The sequence below is a fragment of the Tiliqua scincoides genome, chromosome 1 (genome assembly GCF_035046505.1).
Source record: "Tiliqua scincoides isolate rTilSci1 chromosome 1, rTilSci1.hap2, whole genome shotgun sequence".
NCBI classification, from domain to species: domain Eukaryota; kingdom Metazoa; phylum Chordata; class Lepidosauria; order Squamata; family Scincidae; genus Tiliqua; species Tiliqua scincoides.
Genome location: NC_089821.1, coordinates 228,711,623 through 228,733,457, shown reverse-complemented (window position 1 = coordinate 228,733,457; position 21,835 = coordinate 228,711,623).

The window sequence follows — 21,835 nt, the reverse complement described above, 5'->3', positions numbered from 1 at the left end:
ATAAGTTAGTAGGCTTCTAGAAGTGATCTTGTCATGTTGTGCTGCCCAGGAGGAGCCAATTAAGAGCAACAATTCCTTCCTGTGGCCTGACAGACAAGCCACATGCTGAAACCTCAAACATTAGTTTGTTGGATGCTGTAAGCAATTCTACAAGCAATCTGGTAGCATGTCTTCCAAGATTATCTATCTATCTATCTATCAGATATATGTGAAACCATTATCATGTATTTGCCATCACAGGTTGTTGTCTGATCAGATGAGCTTGCTATCTATTGGCAAATTAGAATGTGACAAAAGACAGAAAGAAAATGATTTCTGGGTCACAGATGCATGCAGTTGAATAAACATGGCATATGCCACACAAAAAACTAATGTGCTGTCATTTCAGTGAAATATTCCTTTCTGTTATTATTAAATTGTTCATGCACAGCTTCTCTGATTGCTGTCTTTTTGTAGAGGAAATGAAAACCTATCTAGGTGAACTTAAAAACAATTTAATGCTGTTTTTTAAAAAAATGATACTACTGTAATACAGTCATGAAAATGGAGAGTCCAGATTCAAGCTGTTGCGTGCTTTGGTAGATTTTGTGTGCGTGTGTGTAGAGAACACTATGGACCAGTGGCATCGCTAGGGGTTGCGGGGGGTGTGAGCCGCACCGGGTGGCGCGTTCAGGGGGGGTGACGCGCAGTGGGGGGTGACACGCTAAAATCACGGTGGTTAGGAGTAACCCCATCATATTATATACCGTCGAATGTGGAAATTCGAGCGGAATGCAATGCAAAAAACCAGAGTGAAATAACTCCTTTCTATCAAAAGTTATGGCCAAAAAACCAGAGAACAAAAAAATGCATGGATCCCTATGGAAAGTGAAACTGAGCTGTATCACATGTTTACTCGCAAGTAGGTGAACTTGCCTTAGGCCGTTGGAAAGGGTAGGCTGAGAGGAATCCAACGACACTGGAATGGTCCTGATCCAATGAATGCAGCCCCCAAAAACACCTGAGAAGGAAGTCCCTCCCTCCAAGCAGATGAATGTATTGAGCCCTATGGAAAGCGAAACTAAGCCTCACGGTCGCTTTTACTCACGATTAAGCAACCATGCTTTGGCTGGTGTGGAAGATCAGGTGAAGGAGAGTGCAAGGCTACCAGAATGGTCCTGATCCTATGCACCTGCAGCTAAACAAGTGCTCCAGAAGGCAGCCTCCCTCCCCCCCCCCCCACTAAAAAGGAGCAAAACAGGCTTTAGCTGATAAGGTGAACTTTTTTGAGACTTGCCAAGCCAGGTGGATCCTGACAGTGATCTGGTTTAAACAGAAGTTCTTAAATTGAACTGGGTACTGGGTAGGGCTGAAAACCTTACTGATTTTGGAGGAGGGGGTGTTATAGCAGGCAGGCTACAGAGAAAATTCACTTGGTGGACCAGGGCTGGCTTCTGCTTATTTAATTATTTGTTTTACTTTAATTATTTGTACTTATCTATTTTAATTTGCCTGATGATGTCACTTCCATCATGACATCACTTCTGGTGGGTCTTGGACATATTGTCATTCTAAAAAGTGAGTCCCAGTGCTAAAAGTTTGAGAACTGCTGCAATAAGGTGTTAGTAAGTTGACACCTGGGGTGTGTGTGACACCACTAGTGACTAAAATCACTAAAATCATAATTTGGAAGAATAATACCATCTTGTTATATATCAGTCAATGTGTAATTTCATGCAGAATGTGTTCTATCTTTGTTCTATCAAAAGGTACGGCCAAAAAACCAGTGGGGGCAGAGTGATGGTACATCAACACACCCACCACCTGGGGGGGTGACGCTCTGGCATCCCGCACCAGGTGACGTGAACCCTAGTGACGCCACTGCTACGGACATAATTAACAGTGCTACCATTTAGAAAGGTAGATCACATGAGATTATTCCTGAGAAGTACCTATGTTTCCTGTCAGCTCTTTCTTTCTTTCTTTCTTTCTTTCTTTCAGATGCAGGGGAGGGCACCAGGACACAGGTTGTGTCTGTTGTCTTGTGTGCTCCCTGGGGCATTTGGTGGGCCACTGTGAGATACAGGAAGCTGGACTAGATGGGCATTTGGCCTGATCCAGCGGCGCTCTTCTTATGTTCTTGTTCTATACACTATCATTACAATTACTACTGTAAATGGGCCTTATGTATGCCAAAAGCATCCTTTGCTACAAAAAACAGTTGTCCAGCATACCTTGTGTGGAGATAGCCATGCTGTAGTTATGAGGTATTACAAAAGTAGCCACAACACATTTTTTAAAAATTCTAATAAGATTTTCCAGTTTAATCTTTACTATAGCCAAAAGTGGGCCTGGAACTCTTCCCCTTGCCCCAAAATCACTTTTAACTGAAATTAACTGTTTAATTTAATAATTAACTGTTCTGTACAATGTAAATTGTAATTAATGTATGGGATTTCCTTTGGAATAAGAAAAACAGGACAAACTAAACCATTTTTGTTCACAAAGCCAGATTTTGATTCATAATGCACTTAATGAGTACTATGAATTAGCAGTATGGCAAATGCTTACCTTTTTTGATTTCCATGCCAAAAACTATTAGGTGTGTATGTGAAGTATTTCTTTCTCACCTCCCCACAACCCTTATTATTCACTTCTTTTGTAATCTGTTTGCGCCACCTCTGCTGGTGCATCAATGCAATTTTTTTTCTGGCTAGGGCTTCTTTTTCTTTTTTTGATAGATCCCAGTCAATCAGGGATCACATGGTGAATGTGATGTCATCATGGTACTATGTAGCCATATGGTGATATCACTGGGGGAAAACAAAAACAATTACGAGTTAAGACACCTGCCTAACAAAGTGGACGAAAACAACTCTGCAGTGGTGTGCAGTATGTGGCACTGAATTCTATGCTCAGAGCAAAGAGAACTGTTAACTGGAACCAGAGCAGAGATGAAATGCAAACTGACAGTGGACTAAAGGGTGATCAGCAAACCACAGGCTAATTGTACAGCACTTAACATCATTTTTTCTACCAAGTTAACCAACAGGCACCAGAACAGTAATAGATTTCAGGAAACAGCCAAATGTAGAAAAACCTTTTTTTTTCCAAAATGTAAAGAAAAATGAATATTGAATTTGTATCAGAAAATGCGGACAATATTTTCCACAGTAGGACCATGAAATGGTTACTTATGGCGGTAGCAACATGAAAAGGCTTGAATATGTTCATCTTAATTAGCATATATTTGAAGTTTCACAAAGAAATGGCAGAGGGTGTTTTATTAATTCATTGCATAAATGTTTTCCTGATCATCTTTCTGCCAGGTGGCAATCAAAGACAATAGAAAACAGCTGCAGTATGAGAGTCAACAATTAATGCTACCCAGAGCTATGTTGTGCTTTTGTATTTCAAGAGACCAGGTGAAAGAGGTTTTTCCTGCTTCTTGGACAATGTGAAGAATCAACAGGTTGTATTATTGCCGAAAGCATTGCTTATCTCTGCTCTTGGACTGCCAGACTATCAGAGATGTCAAAAGCTTTCTTGTTGCATATAACTTTGTATCATTTTGGCTGGTCCAGGTGAAAGTAGTCCCAGACTGTCAATACAATCCTAAGTATGTCTACTCAGAAGTTAGCTCCACTGAGTTCAATGGGACTTACTCCCAAGTAAGCATGTATAGGATTGCAACCTCCGGTTATTCATGTTTTTGGAACAAATGAGGAATTCAGGCGCAGCTACTTCTCTTGCCTCTTGTATGATATTTGCAATTTTGATGCAACCAGTACAGGCTCTTCCATAGTGGCAAAAGGGACTTGGCCTTTCCAAGAGAAAACAGTGAAAAACAGTGCCTCCAAGCTCCACTGTGCTGCTCCAGAAGGACACCATAATAGATAGTGTAGAAAGCCACTGAAAGGTCCAGTACAATCAACAGGAACACATTCCCCCTTCTATTCCTTAGAGCAGGTCCTCAAAGGAGGTGACTGAGGCCATCTATGTCTCGAAGTCTGGCCCAAACCAGATTGGAAGGGGTCCAGATAAATCTGTTTTTTCCAAAATTCCCTTGAGCTGAGGCACAATCACCTGCTTGATACTTTTCCCAGAAAAGGAAGGTTGGATACTGGTCAAACATTATCCAAAACCATGAGGTACAGGGAGGGCTTTTCAGGAGCTGTCAAATTACCACCACCTTTGTCAGTACCGTCTCCACAGAGATGCATTTACTGTTCTCCCCACCCATTCAGCCAATCACTCCCACCCCCCACCATAATAACCACACTGCACTAGGATTGAGAGAATAAGCAGCCGGTCTTGCACTCCAGCGAATCCTGACCACATCCTTAAGCCATATACACTGAAAAGAACTAACTGGACAGGCAGGTGCGCAAGGGACATCCAGAGACCCTGTCAATGCAAAGTCAAGTTGAAGAATATCAGAGCAATTTTATCTGCAAAGTGCTTGGCAGAAGCATCACAGCAGGCATCAGTCCTAGGCATGTCTACTCAGAAGAAAGACCCATTGTGGTTAACAGAGCTTTCTCCTAGGAAAGTGTATATAGGATTGCAGCCTTACATTGTTATCACTTCAAAATCAATCTTTAAGGAGCTTTGCAGAATATAATGCTGATGCTGCCACAGGGTAGGAATGACATTTGAACAGGATTACTGCTTTTTCTACACCAATTTTCCTTCTTGACAATTATTCTGTAAAATAACTGTAGGTGTTACTATATTTTGTACTACTAAGTTTCCAAAATCCACCAGTTTCTTGCTGCTGTACAGAGTGAGACCATGCAGAACCTTAAAATATAACAGTGCTTGTGTTGTCCTCTGTTATCCCCTCCCCCCACTCAAAAGGATGGGGCTCTTAGTAAAACAAGTAAACAAGTAAAACAAATAAAACAGCTCATCCCCAAAGGGTACTAGGGTATTTGCATCCTGGACATTGTGTTCTGGTAAAATGTGTCCCTAGACATTTGCATCTGGTATTTTTTTTTTTATTTTTTTGCATCCCAGTTATTTGCATACCATTATAAGTGAGCAACAAACCCCATGTTATATATACTAAGCCTCTTATCTCAGCCCTAAACCTACCTTAAAAAGTACATCTATATAAATATAAACACATTGGGACACAAATGTCCAATATTGGGGTGCACGTGACTAGGATCCAGTTGTGCAGGGTGCAGTGGTCCTGTCACTTCACCAAAGGCATCCTTACCTGTCCTTCTTTGACTATCAATCTCCCTGTACTACTGCTTTTAAATCCAGGAACTTCCCTGGGGGAGCAGGGTTCCCACTAAACTGCATGGCCGTGCAGCTACTCAGCTTGAAGCCAAGCTCCGCGCAGCATGAAACTTGGTGTCTCAAAAGTTTGGTGATGATATGTGACATCGTCACCAAGCACCTGGAGATGGTGTCTTGACAATGTCACGATGCCACATAGGAAGAACAGGGGTCTGCACACCAGCACAGACCCCTTACAGGGAATATAGCTGGGGAGTCATTTGTCCTTCAGTCTTCATAGCTTTAAGAGAAATGAATTGGATGTTCTGATGTATGCAACTGAGGTCAGTCAATCTCTTTTCTTTAGGCTGGGGATATCTCCTGAGATCTACTGCCTCCTCTTTCATTCTAAGGAAAATTAGCAGATCTTGTTTCACCTGATGCAGAGACTGCTGCTGTGTTCTTTGAAGCAGCTGGTTCATTTATTCCAGTATCTCCCTCCCAATGGCAGTGCTCTTTCCAATGCCACTGGCTCTACTGGTATGACTCTGCATGAGCCCCTCCAGCCAGGCCTTTTGCTTCAGAGTTTGTACAAAATCTTTCTTGCTCCTCATTTACAGCTGACAGTCATCCTGCTACTGGTGACTCCACTAGATTAGGAAGCGGCAGGCTTTGCATTTTACATGAACTCGGAGAGGAAGAGCTAGCGGGGTGGTGCATTTTGTTTTCATGCTTCCTGTGAAGTGTTCAGAGTGGGCAGTCACAGAATGGGTAGTCACTAAAAAAATGAATGAGCCACCTGCACTGCTCTCCCTTTCCTTTGGGATAATGTGTGACACTGCCCACAATAGACAGCTAATTAATAAACAACAAATGATCAGTGGTATTTTGGAAGAATTATAGTGCTACCAAATTAAATACACTGTTGGAGGGATTCAGGAGTCACCATTTAACCTTTGCCCCTAAATTACTTGGATAAGCTCAAATACATGTAAAGTTGCATCCTATCTTTCTTCATTTGTTAATGAGTGTCAGTGGAGCTTTCTCTCCCGTAAATGGGCGTAGGATTTCAGCAATAGTTGAATCTCTGTAGCAACCTCCTTGGGAAAGGCAGGTCATTAGCTCAGAGAGGGTATGTGAAGATAAATCAATCAAAAATATATACAGAATATGAGCACTAACATTTCTTTGAAAGAGTAAGGTAGCAGAAAAATAGTCTCATTCAAGATAACCATCTGCCTTGTATCCATGCATGCAGCATCCACTCTTGGGCTGAGCCTTGGAAAATGCACAAAGAGCAGCTCTTTCTGCCTGGCTCTAGTGCAGTTCCACTGAAAATGGCAGAGCACCATTCCTGGGTGGGGGGAAACCTGAAATTCTGACACAGTATTCTGGAAGACTAAAATCTTATTAAGCATTAAAATCTTAGTAAACAAAGGTGTTGATTTCAGGGAGGGTAGACTCCTTAGCCTTTAGAAACGCAAACATTTATAGTGGTGAAAAGCTTTGTCCTGGCAAATTCACACAGAGAACCTGTTTAAGTAACCAGAGATATATCTGCACTGCCTGAGGCTGCAGTCTAAGCATACTGGCTTGGGAATAAACCCCCATTGAACTCAGCAGCATTTATTCCTAAGTAAATATGTATTAAACTGAGCTGTAGATTTGTTAGATTTTCTCACTTGTAGAATCATACCGAGTTCTTTTCTTGGTTTGTTTGCTTTAATATTTCAGTAAGCTGGAAAATGAAATTCTGTTATACTGTTCCTGTCAATCTCTGTCATTGTACCTGTCCCCTGCTAGACCATGCCCAGTCTCACTGTCTCATTGTGCTCCACAGCCAATTACTAAGGATGCTAGGATTAGGATTTTTTTTATTATTAATAGGAAGAAAGATCTTGGTCTCCTGGGCTAAAGGGAGACTATGTACAGAAACAAAGCAAAGAGGTGATTCTAGAAGTAGTCAGTTTTGCTTTGGCAGCTGCAAAATGTAAACACAATTGTTCTGATAGTCACGTTGTGGCCTGTAAACTGGACCGTTGATGCTTCCAGTGTGTTTTGCTATGTGGCATGTGTCTCAGCTTTTTGTATACCTCTGTTTTAAAATAATTTTGTTATGGCTTATGGCTAAAATGCATAAAAAACTGAAGACTGGATTAATAGGGAAAATATTAGATTCTCATATAACAAAGAAAATGTGTGTGTGCACCCACAAGCATGCGCTCTCTCTCTCTCTCTCAGTGAATATCTATTTTGGCACAAGAGGAATTCACTGTATGTGCACAGGTATAACAGATGACAATTAACAGTCAAGTCCATTTTTATCACACCCTTAGTCAATATCGTTAGTAAATTTATATGAAGGCATTTCCCCCAATGGAATTCTTTCTATCCATTAAACTTTGTTGAAGCTGTTATAGTGCAGCAATTAAATACTGTGCAATTGTAAACTTCTACCATCAAATTTCTCTAATTTGTCAACAAGCTGTCTCGTGAGACCAATAGCTGCATGAAGAGCTAGCCTATTTTAAACACACACAGTTACAAAGCCTATATTAAGGACCTCCACCACATTTAAGCCCTCTTCTATTTGATTTTCTTGTTAGTCTGATTAGCTGCACACTTAAAACTTGTCACAAATACTTCCGTGTAATCCCCTTGGTCGGGGTTTTATGGATCCATGCATGCAGTGTTAAGAACCGAATACAAATTAGGCAAGATTTACATTCACGCTGCAGAATACCCACAGGTCTGAAATGTGTGACTGACGGGTATGTGGTCTGTAATATGAATACAGTCTGAATGAGGAAGGAATTTAAAGTAGAGGGCTTGTGAAACTGTTTACAAAAAAGATGCAGCAGATAAACATTTTACACTAGACACATAGTTTGGCTCTGTGTTTTGGACTTTTCTTATTAAAAAGCAGCTGTGGGAATCCCCAATCTGGATTGAGACCATGGCACACACAGAGGGGGTATTTAATGCTTTTCCACTGCACCACACTTCCAACAACAAAAAATGTCCCTGAGGCTGTTAGGTCCAGGGGGGAGCTTCCATTGACTTCCCATTGCCTCATGCTCTGCATGATGGGATCTTAGCTTTGATTGAGGGTTTGTGGCCAACAGGGGCTTCTTTTCTGTGTGGAAGACTCTGCTACAACCTGTTGAATAAAGGAGGATTGTTTTATACTCAGCTTTCATAGCAGCAGGAGCAGAGGGCTGAGATATTCTGTGGTCACGGGTGTTCTTAATGCTCTATACACCCATTTCTTTTCTTGATGTGGATGAATGTGCAGAGAGCCATCCTTGTGATATTGTCACCTCATGCCTCAGGACCAGCCTGTCCACCAGGGTGGTTGTGGCAGTTGTTTCAGGCAGCAAACTGGCAGGAAGAGCCCAGCTCCACTTATCACCTTTTCTCCATTGCTCCTCCTTCCACTCCCTGGACTGGAAAAGGTAGAGGAGGTAGAGTGGAAGTGTGGGGGAGAGTGGTGGGGTAGAACACATCTCTAGCTGACAATTCTCCCATATTTTCTCTTCCACTGTGTCCCTCTCTTTCTATTCCAATTCAAAGGGAGGAGCAGAGAACCAGGTAAGAAGGTGTCCCATCCAAATATTCCCTTCTAATGCCCACTTTTTTGGCTAATTAACTCATCCTTATCTCTAGAAACAACAGCTGTGGTGTGCAAAGGAATGAACACAGAACTCCTTATCTACAGCAATTAACCAAATTTATTGCTATAAACACAGGCACTCCCTGCAATTCCTCTTGTCCAGAGGCTTCCCCCTCCCCAAAACTCCTCTTAACTTAGCGGGTAAAGGTCTGAAGCTTCCAGTCCAAGTCGTGTCCAAAGCACAGTCCAGTCTTCCCAGTCCAGTCTTCTGCAACAGAGTCCTGGCAGTCCCCTTCTCCTGTAGGTCCTGGTCTGTCTGTGTCCTGTAGGTCTGGGTCGGGGGTACTGCTTGGTCTTCTGGGGCTGTCTTTGATTCCTGCAGCTCCTTGTTAAGTCCAAATTAGACTTAGGTGAGCCATCCCTTCAGTCCATGTCAATTCAAAGTCCCATCAAGGTCAAATGAAGCTCAGGTGTCCATCCAGGTCTCCATTGGCCTTGATTGATTACAGCTGTGGAGCCAGCCCTGCCCTTCCCAGAGCTGTCAACCAGCTGTCAAAACATGGGATCACTGTCAACACCACATCATCCACCTGATGATCTTCTGATCTTCCATTACAGAACGGGACAACTTTTGGCACACTGCCTTAGGTGCCAGGACATCTTGGGCTGGCCCTATAGGCACTCCTTCCTTTCTTACCAGTGTAACGTGCCTTGTCCTTGAAGCCACATGTGCCACAAGGAGAACACATCCTGGTTAGTATCTGAAATCTTGAGGCAAGGAATCTGTGAGGGTTCTGACATTAGGGGCGCAATCCTAACCCACTTTCCAGCACCAACAGAAGGGCAAAGCAGCTCCACGGAAAGGGAACAAACATTCTCTTACTTTGAGGAGGCCTCTGTGAGTGCCTCCCAACTGCAGGATGCAGCACACGTCACATTGGCACAGCTATGCCCGTGCTGGAAAGTTGGTTAGGATTTGGGCCTAGGACTCTATTCATCTTCTATTCATCTACCTTTTTTTGGTCCTACCTGGTTGTTGGGTGTACCAAGTGCACATTTTTGTAACTTGTACCAAGGACACCTTTTCAGTCAAGTGTGCCATCACCCAAGTCCCCACCCCATAGCACACACCCTCATATACAAAAGTGTGTTCCTTGGCTAGGCAGGGCCTCTATACTTATGGTGGTGTGTAGTGACTGGCTGCAGAGTTAGTTGGAATCTTATCTTCTGCTGTGGCTGTGGGGAAGAGTGAGGTGGGGGGCACTCACCTGTGCCTCTCCATTTACTTCAGTGGAAGTGTTTAAACTTACCTTTAACTTGCATAACATTAAGCCATCATGAGGAGCAAAACAGCCTTCCAAGCAAATATAAGAACTGAACTGGATCCTTGCCTTTTCCTGTTACACCTCCAACTCCATTCAGATTTCTCCCTTCAGATGAAGGGTTCTTCTAATGTTGCTACATCAGCATAGATTCAATATAGCATAGATTCTTTATCAGTCATAGGAGGATTTAGAAGTGACCCTATTCTTATGCATGCTGCAGGCCTAAGTTGGTCACACAATTACAATATCCATAGTAATGCTTTTCTAAACCGTTCCTATACTAATTAAGGGCACAATCCTAACTTACACTGGAAGCAGGCAGGCCAGTGGGCCCTTGCTGCATCCAGTGCAAGTTTGGGGCCAAAAGCACCACAGTCCGAGGCAAGAGGAAACCATTTCCCTTATCCCATGTCACACTGCAGTGGCCCCAATGGGTCTACGCAGATCTGCGCCACCTGATGAGGTAGCGCAGTTCTGAGCAGCTTGCAGCCACGCTGTACTGCTTGGAAACGGGTCAGGATCCAGCATAACTACAGGATCCTGGTCCCGCCTCATGCTCCCTGCCCGTCCCAAGAACCCCCACCGCCTGCCCTCCCTCCACCCAGAAATGCCACCCTCCTGCCTCCTCCCCACCCTCCACACGCCCCCCCCCAAGCCCCTTGCGTTACCAGAGCTGACACTCCTGGGCCAGCACAAGGGACTTGCATTGGCCCAAGTGTGGGTCTGGATTGGGCCCTAAATTATTTTTACCCCATCTTTCCTCTAGTAATGGGGCACCAAAGGTGGCTTACAATATGTGTTGGCAACCTTCAGTCTCGAAAGACTATGGTATCGCGCTCTGGATGGTGGTTCTGGCACAGCGTCTAGTGTGGCTGAAAAGGCCGATTCGGGAGTGACAATCCCTTCCACACTGGGAGCAAGTGTAGTGTGTCCCTGGTCTGTCTCCCTGGCTATGGGCCTTCCTTCTTTGCCTCTTGGCCTCAGACTGTTGGCCAAGTTTTTCTTCAAACTGGGAAAGGCCATGCTGCACAGCCTGCCTCCAAGCGGGCCACTCAGAGGCCAGGGTTTCCCACCTGTTGAGGTCCACTCCTAAGGCCTTCAGATCCCTCTTGCAGATGTATCACAGCTGTGGTCTACCTGTAGGGCGCTTTCCTTGCACGAGTTCTCCATAGAGGAAATCCTTTGGGATCCGGCCATCATCCATTCTCACGACATGACCGAGCCAACGCAGGCGTCTCTGTTTCAGCAGTGCATACATGCTAGGGATTCCAGCTCGTTCCAGGACTGTGTTGTTTGGAACTTTGTCCTGCCAGGTGATGCCGAGGATGCGTCGGAGGCAGCGCATGTGGAAAGCATTCAGTTTCCTCTCCTGTTGTGAGCAAAGAGTCCATGACTCGCTGCAGTACAGAAGTGTACTCAGGACACAAGCTCTGTAGACCTGGATCTTGGTATGTTCCATCAGCTTCTTGTTGGACCAGACTCTCTTTGTGAGTCTGGAAAACGTGGTAGCTGCTTTACCGATGCATTTGTTTAGCTCGGTATCGAGAGAAAGAGTGTCGGAGATCGTTGAGCCAAGGTACACAAAGTCATGGACAACCTCCAGTTCATGCAAAGAGATTGTAATGTGAAGAGATTGTAATGTAATGCGAAGAGATTGTAATGGCTTACAATAAAATCATAATAAATGCATAATAATCATAATCAAAATCAAAATCAAATCAAAATCATAATAAATACATCACAACAATAATAAAACCCTATTAGCAGCATAAATTCGAAGCAGTACAATGGCAAAAGCAAATACAGTAACAATGTTCCAGGCAGCAACACAACTCTCCCTCCAAAGTCACGCTATACTGAAAAGACCAAACAAAAAAGTATTCAAACCTTGCTTTACTGTATCATACTGTCTGATCAATGAAAACCTCTCAATTAAAGGTTAATGAAGAGATAGGAAGCATGGTGCTTCTCTCCTGACATTTTCCCAAAGAGCAGAGGCATGATGAAGGGGTGGATTAAAACTGTGGGGTCAGCTCTTCAGATCCTGATCACTGAATACTGAATACCTCACCCAAAATTCACCTTTGAAGGATTTCGCAATGACAGCTCATGTTCCTCTGCAGTCATCAGATCAGAAAATTGTTCTTTTGAAATGCAAGTTGAGATGTGTCCCTCCTTGGTCTTGCAGAGAACAGCAACAGACAGCCTATTTGCTATTCAGACCTTTAGCAAGTCAGTCTGAAAGCTTTTGTACAGATCATATCACATTTATTTATTTATTTATTTAGGATTTTAATCCCGCCTTTCTCCCACACTGAAGGGGACTCAAGGTGGCTAACAATGTAAAAACAAAAATCGTTACAATATTAAAAACATAAATTTTTGAAACAAAACACCACCCAGTATCACAACTATTAAAATATATCTCTTTAAAATTACCAACCCCCAGGATCAATTAAAAGCCTTCCTAAATAAGGTTTTGACAGGGTCTCTGAGAGGAATTTTTTCAGGGGTACAAAATTTCTTTTGGGCCAATTCCCAAAGGTGGGGAGGGCAAAATGGGGGGAGGGTGGCAACAGCTGGTATAGTCTTTGAAGTTCAGGTCTACCAGACTTCCCAATGCAGAGCCCAGGTCTAACTGCCCACATGACATCAGCAGCTTGATACAGTGATATGGAAAACCAGAACACTCCTAAGTCTCTCTAAAATCTTTTAAATATATAAAATAACTGCAAAAAAATTAGAACCATTGTATTTTGGCTCACACTAGAATGGAAAGCGTCCTGTGCATACCAAAACTTGTTTCTGCAGCCGCTGTGATCCCACAGTTGTGTCCCCAGGCTCCTATACATTCCCTCTGGTAAGCGGATCCACAAGCAAAGAGCTACTGAGGCAGGCCAGTTTCCTCTCAGATTTGACACTGTGTTAAGGAGTGTCATGTATGTATTCCTCAGCCTGGTGCATACGGCTTGCAGAAGCAGCCGGTACCATGCCCACAGTAGTTCCCCCAGCATCCCACATGGGTAGCGAGTCCGGGTGAGATAGGAAAATGTAAGATGCCAGGAAATCTCTGGGCCTCTTTTGAAATCTGAGATGCTAACAGCCTAAACAGATTCACTCACTTTGACCACAATGGCAAGTGTATGGAAAAACACATGGCTCGGAATTTGTAACAGTTAACAGTTAATGAGCATCTTGAGGTAAGTTGTTGATAAACAGAAAACAATCAGGAACATGAAGAGAGATTCCCAGCAGGACACCAGAGTGCTGCAGAGGACTCTGAAGTCAAGAAGGACTTGGGCTTGCCACATCGCTGGCCTGCTGTTTTAAAGAGCTAAATTCGGCCCAGAAAACCGAATCCAAGGTGTCCAATATACGATGATGAAAACTGGCCATTGTGCAAACAGTCTTCAATTCAGTTGATCCCACAGGCCTCGCATCCAGGTACATGGAGGAACAAGGGGGCGCATTTCCATGCGCAAGAGAGTGTTTTGTGCATACATGCCTACTAGGACCTATAAAAGCAGGTGCTCAAGGTGACCTGGTGCCATCCCTGTTGGATGCCAATGCAGAGAAGGCCCTGTCTGCCAGCAAACATCCAGAAAGGGCAAATGATTATGTTATGCCTGGCATTGATTTTGCTGCAGGGGCTGTTATTGTTCAGTTGTTATTTACTCTACAATTTAACTGTGGATGTCTTAATGCTGCGACTGCTAAGATACTTGATTTCATGCATCACAATATAAATGTGATTTAAAATGATAGAAGGTTGGCCGTAGCCTGCTCCCTCCCTGGGGCAAGGCTGGCCCATCCATGAGGCCAACTGAAACAGTTGCCTCAGGCAGCAGGTTGGTGGGGAATGCTCTGCCTACTTGCCTCCACTGCTTGTCCTTCACTATACATATGAAGGCTTTAAAAAGTGATGGAGTTGGACCAAACTCCAAAGAACATTTTGGGGGCATAAAGTATTTTACAATTTTGCCATTTTTCATTTTCTGAATGAACCCTGATGTTAAAAGCAAATGGCACAGTGGGCTTTCACCTCAGTTAAGTCCGGATTTATAGTCCAGCTGTAGACCAAAGCAAAGTCTCAAGTTTGCCCTGGTATCCTGCCCCCAGGGCAACCATTGCGAGGCTGGCCAGATGAAGGGCAGGTTATTCTTAGCTGGTGACTCAACTGCAAAGCAGCAGCCCCAGCCCAAGGACTCACCAGCCATGCCACCCAACCTCTCCTCTCCCCTTGCCCATATCCGGCATGATGCACAGGGTGCCCCCAAAAGGCAGGGAACCGGGTTTCTCAGTATTACACCACCCTGAGCACAGGAAAGGTTGCATTGAAATCTTTCAAACAAACAAATTGTAGTAGCTTCCCTAGCACATTTTGAGACACAAATTATTTCCCAGTCTTGTTCATTTTCCCAGACTGCACCCTGAGGTTAACCAACTGGTTCCATCTTCTTGTGTTTTTAACACCTTTTCATAGACAGTGTGTTTCACTTGCAACCAATATGCCATCCAAAAGCATGTTTACTGTCTGATGTGGAGCAAACATCTTGTTCCTGCCTCAGGCACTCACTTGGCCTAGGGAGTGTAGAGAAGATAAAAGATACCTTATCACAACTGCCAAAAGTTACGGTTTTAAATTGATTCTGCCTTTCAGTGAGCTTGTCTGCCTTCTTTCTTGGCTCCCACAGCTTTGAAAATGTTAACGAGTCCACGTCACAGACACATTCTCTTAACAGGTCTAAAGAATATATTTCTTGCACTACAAGCTTTCTCTCCCACTTCTGCAGTCATCTCATGGCTGTGGTTAAGATGGGTTGCCACACTTTACAAACTGTCAGTGAACTTTCATGGAGATATTAATTATCATTCTGAGTTACAATCCCATCACAAGAAGCCTTCACATAGTGCCACTCAACTGAATTGGCTGTCAGCCTTTTCCCATCTTTTCATCTGTATTTACCTTTTTCCATTATCAAATCTGTCACCTCACCAACGCTCACATGGTCCAAGGTGGTTTCATCTTGTCACTCAAGTAATGGCTCTAGCATATCTGTATGATAAACTGAAAAATAATACTATACGACAGACACCATCAGTTGCAACATTCCCAATCTGTGGGTACAAATACAGGTCCCTCAGTATCAGTTTGCCTTACCATGCCTGCAAGAGTTTTCTTCAAATTGGATTTAAGCCATGTTCAGATTCATTCCCACTGCCTGCACTCTAGGTGGTGTCCAATCACTTCATCTCCAACAGTCCTTCTGAAAACCAGTTTACAAAACTGGCACTCTTGATCACAGTCAATCAGTAAAAGCCATCTAGGATCCATTGTACCAACAACTCAGGTCAATTTAATATTTGAATTAGTCGGGACATTTACAGAAGAACTTGCCAAGCCAGTTGGAAGCTCTCAAAAGGGCAGAATGGAAATCCCCTGGATCCAATAGCCTGCATAGGTGAAACATTTTAACTGGTCTCGAACACCTGCAGAAGTTACAAAGCCCCACAATCACCACACAAACCAGGTAGTCAACTGTCCACGATGAGGGAATCACCAAAGACTCACCCTTTATATTTCCAGAAGGCATGTACAACCTGTGGATATGGACAGGATCCTTTGGACAATGAGGCCTTCTGCCTACTTGTTTGACCTTTGCCTGGCTTGGTTCATTTGATCCCAGTGCTGGTGGAATGGGCATGCAGCAAGTGCTGGAAGGCACGTTGCAGCAGTGCAGAGGCTCATGACACTGGTGGAAAGTCCTGTACCAGCCTACTGGCACCAGTCGAAGGCTTGTGCCTGCTGGAGCAGGTAAGTTCTCCATGGGCCGGCGGATGAGCGGGTAGAATGGAGGCAGGGGTGTAACTGAAGAGGGCATGGAGGGGGCAGATCAGGCTGGGGACGGGGGCAGGAACTGCAGCAGTGGCTATAGCCATATCCCCAGGCCTCATTTCCTAACATATGGCTGCTTCAACTTGCGCAAGCAGATTTGCTGGTGCAAGCCCAAGGAGCCTCACAGCAGCTAGTGGGCTTAGCCTGGGGGAAGGGGATGAATGACCCCTTGGGGGACGACCAGCCTCTATTGGTATGGGGAATACAGCGGAGGCTGTTTTAGCACCATTGCATTGCAGCATGGGAATCGCGATAGGATTGACTAAAACATTCAAGATATAATCAAAGAATAGACTTCTGAATAAATTTGTAAGAGAAATGACTACAAAATGCTAAATGATTGATCATAGAGCAAAATGAAGCTATTAGAAATGAAAGTTCATACAGAAGATATTTCAAAAAGAGTGATGTACTGCAACTGTAATGCAATTAAAGAGGAACTGATTTCAAACAGAAGTGTCATAACCTTTTGTTCAGCTGATAAGAAGAAAAGCCTCATCACACTAGCATCTTTCCATTGGGGAGAATCACTGTAAGGAGAGCCACTTGGTAAACAGATCTGCTCATTTTATAAATTGGTTAGTAATTTAGTTTGTGACAACTGCAAGAATGAACTGAAACACATATTCTTCCTGTGTTCACTTTCCTCTATTTCCCTTCCTTTCCTCTGTTGTCTTCTTGGTGTCAGTTTCTAGATTATATGCTCCTTGGGCAGTGACATCTGATCTCATTCTTTGTAAAATGCCATTTACTTGGTTGTTGCCATATAATACAAATACTATTAATTGCCCCAAATAATTCAGCTCACCTCCCCATCTTTGAACAAATCATACCTAGTGGAGAATATTCTGAACAAATAAGTTATTATTTGACCTGATTTCTTCCATGCTAGGTCCCTGTACTATATTAACCACATTGCCACTTTGAAGTACCCCTTCTCTTTGTGACATTCTGAGACACTATTTGGCTTTACTATATAAATCTTTAACCATCTGGTTAATTATGGGGAAAAGAAATGCAACTACAGTACAAAAAGGCCACAATATACAAAGGGAGTTAAAGCCATTGATATGTCCTGCTCTGAGATACCTGCTCTGAGATGTCCTACCCCGACACTCTGAACTGAATAAAAAATCTGCTGTGTAGTTTTGTTTTTAAATAATGGCCAGCATTTTGAGTAAGACAAGATTACAAAGTCCACAGCATCTATCCCTAAAATCACCATCACTGCCAATAGTAGAATTAGGTTAAACTTTAATATAAGTGACTATTAAAGCAGCTTGATCATGTAACAACTTGCTTGGGAATGCAGAGCCATCTCTTTTCTTAGAATTGTTTAAAGAAATACGAGGCAAGCCTGAACTAGGACAAGCTAATGCATTGGAGTCCTTGACAGTAGAAAGGTTGTGTAGGTGAAGAACAAAGTTATGAAAACATATCACTTGCTTCCTCTTGCAATTTTCTGTCAAATGCCAGAATTGACAGAGCTCAATTTTTTTTCCTGCCTGCTGCCTTTGGCCTCCATTTCAATTTCCACCTGTCAGCTTGACATCTGATTAGTTTTTCACAAGCACACAATACAATTCCCATTTATAAAGGAGATTTTTTTTGCAGAGTAATCTCCTCTCTTTCCGGTAATCTTGAGACCAGGACCAACACGCTGATGCCATGTGTTATTGCACCTTTGGTTTCAAAGGAGGATTTTATACTGACAGGAACTGGAACTTCCTGGGCAATCATAGGCTCCATTTTTGATTGAAAATGAGCATTTCAGTGTTACTCTTGTCTAGCTCTGTGTTGATGAAACTATGATGTTTTACAATTATTCTGTTGTCACCAGTACATCAAACATATTTGTTTTTGGGCACAATTCTAACCAGGTCTACTCAGAAGTAAGTCCTTTTTGCTCAATGGAGTTTACTCTAAGGAAAGTGTGGTTAGGATTGCAGTCTTTGTAATAAAACACTGAACATTTTAGCAAGATTAACCAGTAAGAACTTGAACTGAACAATCCTTAATTTAAAATATGAGACTGCAATCCTATACAAGTTTACCTGTGAGTAAGTCCCATTGACCTCAATGGGTAGGAATAGGGCAGGGAGAGAGAGGAACAGCAAGAAGGCTGGGGTTTGGAGGGGATAAATTGAGGCTGGGAAGGGGATGCTATTGATGGCAGCTACACCGCCACTATCCTCTTCCCTTTCCCCACCTTGATCCACCTTCCCAAGTCCACCCAGACTTGCACTGGTTTAATTGCTGGCACAGTCCGAGTAGACTCCACGGGGTAGCAAGGGCTTATCCCCGGACAAGTGAGCAAATGTTCTCTTATCCAGAGGAGAATTCTAGGACTGCCCTCCCCCACAGGATGCAGTGCACACTCAGGTCTTGTGCCTGCATCAGTGGGGAGGTTTTTTTTAAAATAGGATTGGGTTGTTGGTTCTGCTGGCCTATCTTGCATGAAAAGAGTAAGGGAACCTTGAGCACAGCAGTGAGTGTGAAACCACTGAATGCCCTCAAATATCTCTGGATGAGGGCAATCATGAATGCATGGGATTAAACATCATAGAACACACACACACAAGCAATTAGAGTCACACTTTATTTAACTGTAAAAGTTTCAAATGCTGATAGCAAATATATATAACACAGTCTGGTGTTCAGCTTGTGCTTTAGTATCCAGAGTCTTTCCAACTGAGCATACGCTTAAATAAAAAGACCTGCAACCATCACTACACTTACAGGATGAATATCCCTTATCTGAAATGCTTAGGGCCAGAAGTGTTTGGGATTTGGGATTTTTTTCCATTTTGGAATATCTGTATGTACATAATGAGAAATCTGAGGGATGGAATCCAAGTTTAAACACAAAATTCATTTATGCCTCATATAAATCTTGTATACATAGCCTAAAAGTAATTTTATACAATATTTTGTATATTACAAGTGGGCCTGGTGAGTTTCAAAGACTTGAAGAGGGAAAAGAACGTTCCTCTATACATCCCCTGCATAATTGGCTACATCTCAGTCATGTCACCCGTCAGGTGCCTTTTATTCTAAACTGAAGAGCCCAAAAAGCTGTAGCATTTCCTCATAAGAGAGGTGCCCCAGCCCATTAATCATTTTGGTTGCTCTCTTTTGCACCTTTTCCATTTCCACTATGTCCTTTTTGAGATGTGGTGACCAGAACTGGACACAATACTCCAGATGTAGTCTTACCATTGATTTGTACGATGACATTATAATATTGGCCATTTTATTTTCAACCCCTTTATCATCCTGTTGCCCTTGAACCCACAAAGGCATTGTGAGGTTGGTTACCTGGAGTGCTACATCTCTAACACTCTGAGGGAAGGTATAGCAAAAAATAGCTTGTTTATTGGTGGTACCAAAGCAAGGCAGCAAGGAGGCCAGTTGCCTCAGATCATGCGCAAGTGTAGCTAGACCCAGTTAGCTTTTTATACTCATTTCAAAGTGGCTAGCAAAGCTAAGGGGACAAGGGTTCGGTAACTTTCCACTTGCACTCCGGGGGAGGACAGGATTCTGAGCCTCTGCATCGGGTTCTCTGCCCGACACGGAGGCTCTAAATTCTATGCCAACCCTTGGGTTGTTGTAGAATTGAGTAGCCCAATTGCAGGGCTACTCGCTTTACCTGGGGGAAGGGGTCACATATCCCCTTCTCCTGAGAAGGTGGTGGTGGCTGCCTGGGGTGCGCTGGATGCAGAGGCAGCTATTTTCAGTACCGCTGCAGTCCCACACACCAGGCAGCTCAGGATTGGGCTGTTATTGATCTTTAATTTGTCAATTAGGTATGAAATGTCTTATCTTTTAACCTCTATTTGACTTAGGGCCCAATCCTATCCCATTTTCCAGCACTGATGCAGCCGCAGTGAATCCCTTGAGGAGGTCTCCGTGACTGCCTCCCCATTGCAGGATGCAGCACACGCCCTATTGGCATGCTTGCATCAGTGCTGGAAAATTGGATAGGAACAGGCCCTTAATTCCTTAGTCAGGAGGGGCTGTTTGGGCAATGCTATCTGCCCAAGGCCTTCTGCCATGAAGTCAAGACGTAAAGAACTTGTTTAATTTCTCTACAGTCTCCATGTTCCCTTTGTCTCTCCTTTCCCTCCCTCACCAACCAGGGGGCCAACTGCTTTTCTGGTAGGGTTTTGGCTTCTATCATATTTGAAGAAGCTTTTATTATTCCCCTTAATGTTGCCAGCCATGCATTCTTCAAAGTCTTTCCTGGCTTTCCGTATCACTTTCTTACATTTCTTTTGCCAGAATTTGTGTTCCTTTTTATTTTCCTCATTAGGACAAGACTTTTATTTGCAGAAGGAAGTTTTCTTGCCCTTTACAGCCTCTCTAACTCAGCTTGTTAGCCATGCTGGCACCCTCCTGGACTTAGTCGAGCCCTTCCTCCTTTGCAGTATATACTTTAGCTAGGCCTCTATTACTGTTGTTTTAAACAGTCTCCATGCACTCTGGAGGGATTGAACTCTTTTGACCTTCCCTTTCAACTTCTTTCTAACTAGACTCCTCATTTGAGGGAAACCTGCCCTTTGGAAGTCAAAGACCAAAGTCTCGAATGCTGCCTCACCTCACATGCTACCTGGACATGAAGCTTGCACACTGCTCCTGCTTCAGCTATCTGGAGGACAAAAAGAGAGAGGTAGAGGGAGTCCTCAACAAGGCAATGACCGAAGAAGGGATCACAGGGGAGAAGGTAAAATAAGCACTGCACACCCAAGCCTTTCCCTACAAAAGGCATGGAGAGACAAAAAGGGGCTCTGGAAGGGAAATGCAGGAACTGGAACTGTGAAAAATTGCAGCAGGAATCATCTTTCCTTTTGAAACTCGTGTTCTTTTCCTATCCTTTTTACAGAAGCTAGACTCCACTTTCTGAGTAAGGAAAAGCCTCTCCTCACCTTCACTTCTGTCAAGCTGCTGTTTAAAGGTGCAGGAACAGAACATGAGCACCAACCATAACAAAGAAAACAAAAAACCTGTGGCCATGAAACTGCAAAAGTTTTGGATTTTAGATAAGGGATACTCAACCTGTACTAGGTATATCATCTTCCTCACAGTTTAGCTGTATACTGAAATTATGCAAACTGTACCTGCTTCTAGTTACAATCGGTACAAGCTCTCAAAAAAACTTCACTGAGAAACAGATTTATTTTCATGGTATATTTCACACTATAAAGGCCACACTCTTCAAACCATGTAAGAGTAGCATCACTGAGATGAGTGGACCTGACTTATGAAAAAAATAAGAATTTGAAAATTGCAGCCCTACAGACTTACCTTCCCACATTCATTTGGTCAGGATTTAAAGTCATTGTTTTCAGTACCACAGTTGGAATTATTTCTTCTCTATAAAGAGAAATCTATGTGGAAATAAATCTTTAAAATTTCAAAGCTGAGTCAGATAAATTCTGATGATCTACAATGTATGTACAGTATATAAATAAATCTATATATTTATGTACACAAACAAAGGTTAAACATTAAACAAAACCAACGTAAGCTGTACAAAAATAGCCACTTGGATGAGAACATGCAATTACTGTACGTTTCAAATCAGGTTTAAAAAGCATCTCTGAGTAGTTTGTTGTTTTAAATATAAATTTCAGCTCACATAGATTTTAAAGCAGATTTATCATTAAGGTCAACTTTCCCAGTAAAGGTATAAAATCTGTTAATAACACTCGGAATTCACAACACTCATATGCAGTGCTTTTAGGTTTCAAGTATTTTTTTCTTCTTGTAAAAGTCAGTATTTAGCATGATGAC